The sequence below is a fragment of the Dermacentor andersoni genome, chromosome 4 (assembly GCF_023375885.2).
Source record: "Dermacentor andersoni chromosome 4, qqDerAnde1_hic_scaffold, whole genome shotgun sequence".
NCBI classification, from domain to species: domain Eukaryota; kingdom Metazoa; phylum Arthropoda; class Arachnida; order Ixodida; family Ixodidae; genus Dermacentor; species Dermacentor andersoni.
In genome coordinates this window covers 148,209,679-148,219,142 of record NC_092817.1, presented here as the reverse complement: position 1 = coordinate 148,219,142, position 9,464 = coordinate 148,209,679, and the positions used below count along the sequence as shown (strand labels likewise).

The window sequence follows — 9,464 nt, the reverse complement described above, 5'->3', positions numbered from 1 at the left end:
GTTCCGCGGCTCACCCTCGCGCGCTTTTACTCGTACACAAAGTATACGGCGCGCGGCGACGGTTTTATCGCCCTTGGACTTTATACAGAACCTCACGGCGACGGCAGAAATGCGCCTGGAGTGTCCATATTTATTTATTTAGACAGTACCTACATCGCCATAAATGCATTACGTAGGGGGGAACAAAACGTAACCAGTAAACCACAAAAGCTTTTGCACGGTTGTACTCACAAACAGAAGCGCTACAATAGCATTTGGAGAAAGACATACAACTAAGGTGAAACAAACAGGTTTACAGGACATGTGACACTTACAGTTGTTTTACAAGAGCGCCATCACATCATAGAATAGAATAGTTCGTTATTTGACACATTTACCATATCATTTGATGAACTGTTCCGTTGTTGAATTGAGTTGGGAAATAAAGAGTAGTAAAAATTGTTTCCTCTGCAGTTATAGGCAGATATATTTTTGTTATCACAGCGAGTCGATATGTAATCTGGTTCCAGAAGGTAGTTATAGCGATGGATACCTGTCTGACTTATATATTCGGTGCAATAGTTTGAGCCACACTCTATAGCCACCTTGGAGCGTATACTATGGGAATGTACGGCTGTAATACAGAACAACGGTGATGCAGCCTCAGCGACAGCCTCCGCGCGATCTGGGAGTCTGCGTTGCTCAGCTCGGACCTGCAGCAGTAACTCTGGGCCGTCTAGCGAGCCGAGGAAGCCGCCAAGGGCCAACAACCCTTGGCCGAAACCTAGGCGGGGTCCAGGTTCACCCCACCAAATGGAAGGGTACTGAATAAAGTTATTTGAATGAATGAAGGAAGAGTTTGAGCCTTGGCTTCTTCCTACGTATATGTAGCAGATCCCATCCTAAAGTGGCTTTTATTGCTGAAACGCTAGAGTACGGGCTGTAATTATTAGAAACAAACCTTACTGCTTGGTTCTGTAGTTTTTCCAGTCTATTAACGAGGTAATCTTGATAGGGATCCCATATTACACAGGTGTAATCAGTATTGTTCTGACATGTAAGAAGTATTTCTTTAACTTCTCGTGTTTGAAAATTCGCGAATAAAATGTAGCATCCTACTAGCTTTCGCTATGACAGTGTCACTATGTTTATGCCAAGTGAGCTATTCGGTGAAATAGACTCCTAGATACTTGTATTTCGGCTGCATGTCGATAAGCGTGACATTGATGTTATATCGGTGCTGAGAGTTGGATAATTTTCTGGACAAACTTACGCTACTGAACCTTTGAATATTTAAATTCATGTTTCATTTTTTACACCAGTTCGCTACCTTATCTAAATCAGTTTGCAAAGTATCTATGTAATATTCAGTAGTAATTTCTCTGTAAATCCCACAGTCATCGGCAAATAGTTTTATGGGTGATGTAATTTGCTTGACAATGTCGTTTACGTATAGATTAAAAATAACAAGGGGCCCAGTACACTTCCCTGAGGAACGCCCGAAGAAACAGTTATTGGTGAAGATGCGGCCTTGTTGAGGACGACAGACTGTGTTCTTCCCTTTAGGTAGTTTCGTAACCAATTTTGAACGTTTTCGTTTACATCTAATGCAGCAAGCTTTACATCTAAGTGCTTATGGGACACAGCATCGAAAGCTTTTTGACAATAAATAGAAAGCACGTCTACCTGACTATTGTTATAAATGGCTTTGGATAAAAAAAAATGCTGAAGTTCTATTAATTGTGTGTTGCAGGAATAACCTTTTCGGAATCCGTGCTGGGAAGGTGTAAAGAAAGCGTTTGAGTCATGGAATGCAGACGCGTTACTATATAAAATGCGTTCGAATATTTTGCAACATACAGACGTTAGTGAAATCGGCCTATAGTTTTCTCTCAGTTTTCTACCGCCAGATTAAAGAAAAAAAAAAACTGATCTCACGCTTGCCGTTTTCTAATTTTGGGGAATGAGGCCTGCTTCAAGGGGAATCTTATAGACCGTTAAATACAAAGCAATGATGCTATTGCACTCTTTAAGGACCACTAGGGATATTTCATCAGGCCCAATTGTTTTCGTTTCATCTAAATGGCGTAATAAAGAATCGACGCCACTAAGATCAAATTCACTGTCTGGAATCATAGCACCCCGATTAGCGTTGTTCAAAAGCGAAGTATCCCCAGCAGGTACCTTCGAAAACCCGGAATGGAAGTACTTTTTAAAGCATTCCACCCTCTCATAGTCTGACGTCACGGTTTTGCCGCTAATAGTTAATGATGGCATTAATATGTCTTCTTTTCGGTTTCGTTTTACAGATTTCCAAAATGATTTTGAGTTTTCTTTCAAGTCCTTCTTTAATTTAACAAAGAAGGTATTTCTCGCAGATTTAATTGTTGGCTTCAATAGATTATTTATATCTTGCAAGAGTTTCTGATTTGCCCAACTGGTGTCGGCAGAAAGCTTTTTATACGTGCGTCTCGCTTTCCTTATAAGTTTACGTATGTCTACGTTAAACCAATATCATAGGAAGCCAACAAACACTGATACCAAGGACAATATAGGGGAAATTACTTGTGCTTAATAAATGAAATAAAGAAACGATAAATTAATGGAAATGAAAGTGGATGAAAAGACAACTTGCCGCAAGTGGGGAACGATCCCACAACCTTCGCATTTCGCGTGCGATGCTCTCTCTACCAATTGAACTACCGCGACACCGTTTCCTCATCCACTTTCTTGGGTATTTATGTTTCCTAGTAGAATCAGTGTTAGCCAGCGCCGCCACTCACAGACCTTGGCGGTGGACGTGGGCCGTCCTTTCTGCCGCAGGTGTCACAAGAACGTGATTGATGCCTTCAGGTAGCATGTGTGGGTTTATTGACCAATTGCCTTCGTCTAAAAAAGATCACGTTCTCCTCTTCCGTAGCTATACACCTTTCTTTGTAGAATTTGCGCCATCCGTACTCGCTGTATGTTAAGTTCTATCACAAATACCCCGTGGTCGCTAATACCTGGGCAAAGAGTAACTTTTGATACTAAGTTCGGTTCATTGCAAAGTACTAAGTCTAAAATTGCATTTTCTCGCGTAGGTTCCAGTGCGTACTGCTGCAATCCATTTATTCCGAGCAGTTCTTCTAACTCTGTTTAAATACGGGACCTATTACCAGCCACACATCCGGAATTCCAGTTGAAGTCCGGCAAATTGAGATCACCCCCTAGAAATATGCTATTAGGCATAAGAGATAGCATCTCAGACAGCAGTCCGAATGAGTCACTGCTGTCGGGTGGGCGGTAGAATGTTCCATACACTACGTTGTTTCTTTTGGGTAATTTCACAAGGCACCAGACAGATTCAGAATTATTTTCAAATAAAGTTTGTGTGCTTGACAATGCATTTGATGTCAAAATAAATACTCCCCCACCATGCCCATGCCTATCTTTCCGATAGACAGTAAAACCAGGCGGAAAGATTTCTACATTAGGTATAGTTTTGTCTAACTATAATTCGGTGCCCATCACGATCTGAACAGTAGTTAACAGTGGTTACCAAAGACATGAAGCTATCGACTTTGTTTTTTATGCTGCGACAATTTACAAGCAGGACAGAGAACCGTTCAGGCTGCGAGCAACGCGCTGGGTTATCCTTGGGGGGAGCAGAATTCGGTATGCGTCATTTTCCTCTATCCAGCTCCGCATGCGCCTGAGGTGAAACTGGCATCCACATATCGCTATACAAACATTGGCCCATTGATGATCAATTTATCAAACTCAAGCAAACACGCTTTTCTTTGTTTTCTCTTCTTTCTTTCGCAAATTCCAAAGCTGACGTCTTTTTTCTTGTACGGCTCGGCTGAAATCTTCAGAGATGCTGTACGAAGCTCCTTTGAGTCTGTAAACGTTTTTAAAGACGTTTTCTCTAGCCTTCCACTGTGAAAAACATGCGATTATCGGCCGGTTTTTATTTTCTCTGAAAGCGCATATGCTATGAGCACGCGTTCAACCGAAATATCATCAAGTTTCCTCACATCTTTGCATATTCCACTAATTAGTTTTTAAGACGCCTCCCACGTCTCGTCATGCTCCCTGTCAGGCAACCCGAAAAATACCAAACTCTGTCCATGGCTTCTATTCTCAAAATCGTTCAGTTTAGCCATAAAATGATCTTCAATTTTTACATTCTTTGTCTTCTCTATTAAGCTCGTAATCTTGGATCGTAATTCACTTTGTCTTGTAATTTCCATTAACTTCTCGAGCAGTTTTCTTGGCAGTTTTTATTTCTAAGAGAATTGCTTCAATATTTGTCATTTGGTCGCGCTCCACTGCATTCATGGGACCCTGGACTTAGTTCTACGTCCCCCTACAGGAGCAGTAAGATTTGGGAAAGCGTCAGGCAGCCGTCGTAGAGAGAGATTAGCATAGCATCAACGATGTTCAAAGCATTCAATCATTTGTCACTTAATTGCTAATAATATAATTGCCATCGCAAAAAATCTCATTACGGGAACGTCACCGTGTAGGTTTGATGTTGTGATACTTAAAGTGACCCAAGTTTAAGTGAGAAAAGGTTCATGGATGAGCGGAAAATGCTCGTTGGCTCCTGGCACACATACCCAGAAGCACACGCGCTCACGATACATACTCAATGCAATAAACGGAAAGAAAGAGCCTTAACCGAAGGGCCTGAACCGAAGGGCCACTCACAAACTTTGGCGGCGGATGTGGAACATCCTTTCTGCCGCAGGCGTCAAGAGCACGTGATCTTTTTGGGTGAAAGCAACTGGTCAATAAGCCCAGACATGCTACCTGAAGGCATCAATGTTGCCGGGTTCGAGACCTTCGTTATGTAATAAACGAGAATGAAGGGGCTTAACCGGAGGGCCGGATTTTTATTAAGCATATCATAAGAAGCCAACAAACATTTACACCAAGGACAACATAGGGGAAATTAGTTGTACTTGATTAAATGAACTAAAGAAATTAAAAATCTATGGATGCATGCATGCATGCATGCATTTTCACGACGACACGGGTCACTGTAGATGCGGGACTGGGTAGGTTCCGCTGTTCAATTAAACTGTTTGACGCCGACTTGGAGCACTGAGTATGTTCTTCTCGGTTTGTGCTGGTCTTCAATGAACCTCCTTGACTCCAACTTGGGTAACTAGGGAAGGGGTGAAATTCAACATTGTTGGTACACGACATACTGCAAGTGAAGCTCGAAAAAACCTTGGCAGACGGAGGGTAGAACGCATGCGCTAACTTCAAGGACTGATTTATCAGGAACAGGGCACTGGCATACACGGGGAGATAATTTTTTTTAATGTTTTCCGGAATTTTTAAATATCGCCCGTGACAGATAGCCCAATTCCTGTCCTTGAGCCAGATTATTTGAAGAGGGAGACATTACTAGCACGAGAAATGGAAACATGTAATTAACAAAAATTCACTAATTGCGGTTATTACTTTACGGCACATATCGAAATTTACGAATTGTAGCCGGCGAGTTCGCAAGACTTCTTGCAAGACTGCTTGCAATGAATCTCCAGGGTGCCACCAGCTTCGAGATATTCTCCAAAATGTGGGACGAAATACATGGGCGTTCCAGTTGCTTTTCTGCGTCAATGCATAAACGAGCGCTTTGTAAAGAGAGTAAGCGCAAGAACAGCACATTTTTACGGCGATTTTGAACGCGCATCTCCAAACTGGTATCGTTCTGGTAATTCATTCGAAGTGGATACGCCTTGCTTACTCACCGGCTACCATTCGTATATTGCAATATGTGCCGAAAAGTAAGTAAGAAGTTAATTACTGAATTTTTTTTTGTAATATCTGAATGTGTTTTGATTCCCCGAGCAAGTAATGCTTGCTTCTCTGAATAACCCTGCTGAAGCACTAGAATTACGTTATCTACAACAGGCGATTTTTAAAAATTCATGGGAACTTAAAAATCGCCACGCCGCACACGCGCGCACGCACGCGCGCACGCACGCACACACACACACACACACACACACACACACACACACACACACACACACACACACACACACACACACAAAGTGACCCTCAAGGTGTTTGGAAGCCATGCGCGGACTAGGGAAAAAAAGAAAACTTTTCCTGAGAGTGATATGAATGGGATGCTCACACGAAGAGGTCCTGGATTATTAACTTTTGCAGATTAAACTATCAATCTAGTTAGAGCGTTTTTAATTGTCAGAATTAACGGTGCAACTATGAAAGAGTGGACGACACCTACACGTGCTGCAGTGCAGACCCATCTCAAGAACTCTTTGTGTTATGTTTTCCGAGCCTTTCGTTTGTGTCGCGACCTGCCTTCCCTGCGTAGTATTTTCCGCAGGAGAGGGTGATTTGATATACGACGCTCTCTGTGGATGCCACATATCTAGTCTTGTGCCGCTTGTTACACCCTTGCTTCTTGCTACCACGTGGTTTGCAAATTTTGCAGAGCATAGACGATTTGCCAGGCGCGGGAAACACTTCTCTTGTATTTCCGCGTTCTGCTACCTTCTTCAAACCCTGTGAAGTTTTGTGCAAGTATGGAACAACGGTAATTTGTTCTCTGACTCTGGAAGCGTTCACAGCATTAGCATGCTTATGCTCAGGAGGTGGTATTATAACAAACATTCGGATACGGAAGATTGGACGTGCATAGGGTAACCTGCATCCAAGAGGCGATCAGACTGAACGGACAATGTTGTCTAATGCAGTGGCAGCAGGATTTCTTCAAGGCACTGTCAATACATAACCTAACCACATTGAGTTTCGAGTGTGCCTACTTGTGGGGTAGCAGTTGCCGGTGTTCTCGTGGTTCATAGCATGAACAGGTGCGATTGGCCAGAAAACGAAGCACAGTATATTAAAAACCTCACTGACCCTTCTGATGCTGGCAGTTCGTGCGTTACCACCACTGGCTGCAAGATGTTTGATTACAGTTAATAGGTCAGGATTGTCAGAGTCCAAGGAGCCGTTATCGCGGTTAACTAAAAACAGGTAATCGTCAACATACCTGAACACTTCTATTATTACCTCCGAGGGGCTGCAAAAGGTCTCTGTTGAGCTTGGCTAGAAATAAGTCACTGAGGTCGGGAGCGATACAGGATCAGATGCATGCTCCCTTCTACATATGAGCGTTTCCGTTGGTCAGTTCGCTGCCTAAACGAAGGGCTCAGAGAACATAGCGTTACAAATGGCTGAGAGGGCTGGCTAGCGTTGCACGGCATGCAGCACGTGTGGGGGTCACCCTCTATTTCAGAGTGGCGCCGTTCTGACTAAATAAAGAAGCTATAACTAGACTGATAGCTGAATCTGCAAGAATTGACAGTTTCTGACCTCTTTGTGCGAGCATCCCTTCCTTATTAATCAGAGAAAGAAGCGATCTTTTTTTCAATGTTCATTAGAGCGCGCCCGGCTTCTTAGCCACTTAAATGTCACTTGTGTGCGTATATTAACTCGTGCCCTGTTTCTAAGGAATAATTCGTTGAGGTTAGCGCAGGTGTTGGGCCCTCCGCCAATTCCTGTTTTTTTTTTGCCCTTCACTTGGCATGTGCTGCCTAGGTGCACCTAGGTATGTGCCGCTGGGAATGTGCCGCTCTACAATGACGAAAAAGATTCCTTAAACTTATCCGATGCTGAGCGGAATCGAGCCCACGTCAGAAGGATTACGCAAGGACAGCAACCCGACGCATAAGCAGACTGCGTCACAAATGCATTGGGTACGTCTCGTTTTTTTTTTCAATGGACGCCATTCACGCCAACAATTTAGCGAGGTGCGCCATGACTGCAATAGGTGTGTGGCGCTCTTTCAATGAATCTCTCCAACTTGCTTCACTGAGTACGCGCAGCTGGGTGTGCAGCAAGCGAGGGAACAATTCTCAGCGTTCCAGGCGCCGGCGCGCCATACCACTCGTCTCGGAGGCCACGTGCGGACTTCTCGGCAGCGCCAATAGATGGCGCAGCGTGTCCGAGAAGCGCGAGGGTGGAGCGTGGCATGACGCGTTCCTCAGCGTTCGCACGCGCCGGCGCGCCACGCCTTTCGGAAACCACACGCAGACTGTGCGGTGGTGCCGCGAGATGGCGCCAAGTGTACTTAGGGAAGCGCAAAAGAGGAGTCCCGCTGCAGTACACGCCTCATATATGGTCGTTTCGAAGGTGGCAATACGTTCTGTCGCTATATTGAGTCAATGTTAACGCATTAGCGTCGACACTCATTGTGAGATGGGTTCTGTAAATACGTTTCCTCTTTGGCCAGCATGAATAAACTTTCCCGGTTTCATGCGTTAAAAGCGTACTGAACCTCCCATGCCAGCCTGACTGTATAAAAAATCTGCAGCTTTTAGATTAACATTTTCGCTTGGTATTTCTGAGTTTGTAATGATTCCTAGACCTTGTGTTTTTTAAGAGAAACCTTCGCCTATATATTACCTCTGCGAATAGCGAATCGCCAAAGCTTGCATCTGTATCCAGTACTTCCATACTCTGGTGACACCCTCAAGGGCTATGCTCAACTGCGCGTTCAGAGATCGCGCAGGCGACACCTTTAGCTTCGCAGCCAGGCTCTTCAAAATGCTGCTCACTCGAGACACTTTATAGTACTTCCATACTCTGGTGACGCCCTCAAGGGCTATGCTCAACTGCGCGTTCAGAGATCGCGCAGGCGACACCTTTAGCTTCGCAGCCAGGCGCTTCGAAATGCTGCTCACTCGAGGCAATTTATAGTACTTCCATACTCTGGTGACGCCCTCAAGGGCTAGGCTCAACTGCGCGTTCAGAGATCGCGCAGGCGACACCTTTAGCGTCGCAGCCAGGCGCTTCAAAATGCTGCTCACTCGAGGCAATTTATAGTACTTCCATACTCTGGTGACGCCCTCAAGGGCTAGGCTCAACTGCGCGTTCAGAGATCGCGCAGGCGACACCTTTAGCTTCGCAGCCAGGCGCTTCAAAATGCTGCTCACTCGAGGCAATTTATAGTACTTCCATGCTCTGGTGACGCCCTCAAGGGCTAGGCTCAACTGCGCGTTCAGAGATCGCGCAGGCGACACCTTTAGCTTCCCAGCCAGGCGCTTCAAAATGCTGCTCACTCGAGGCAATTTACAGTAACTGACTGTTTTGTTTTCGTCTGTGTCCTGTGCATTGGAGAGTGTGTGCTTTAACAAAGTTGGAAGTTGAACAAGGTAGATCACTTGACACTTCTGCGGGCAGCTTCACGGAATCGAAAAACTGCTGATCCAACGAACGTAACGTGAACCGAGACAACGTTGCAAAGCATCCCCAGTAAGTATCTGGGATGTCGGCATCAGCGCATTCGTATATCCTAAGAATGTCCTATACACTAATCCTGAAAGGGTCCTGATCAGGGACATTTGCCTGTCCCAAGTAGATACTGAGAACACAACAGGTACACAATCGGGAAACCCTTTTAGGACGACGTCAGGACGTGTTTTAAGGCGCCATACTGTTTGACACTGTACTTA

At 44.7% G+C, this 9,464-nt stretch overlaps 1 pseudogene; it reads right to left on the bottom strand.

Moving 5' to 3' along the window:
* Nucleotides 1-2,868: 2,868 nt before the first annotated feature.
* On the bottom strand, nt 2,869-4,610 carry LOC140217249 (uncharacterized; annotated as a pseudogene).
* Nucleotides 4,611-9,464: the final 4,854 nt, after the last annotated feature.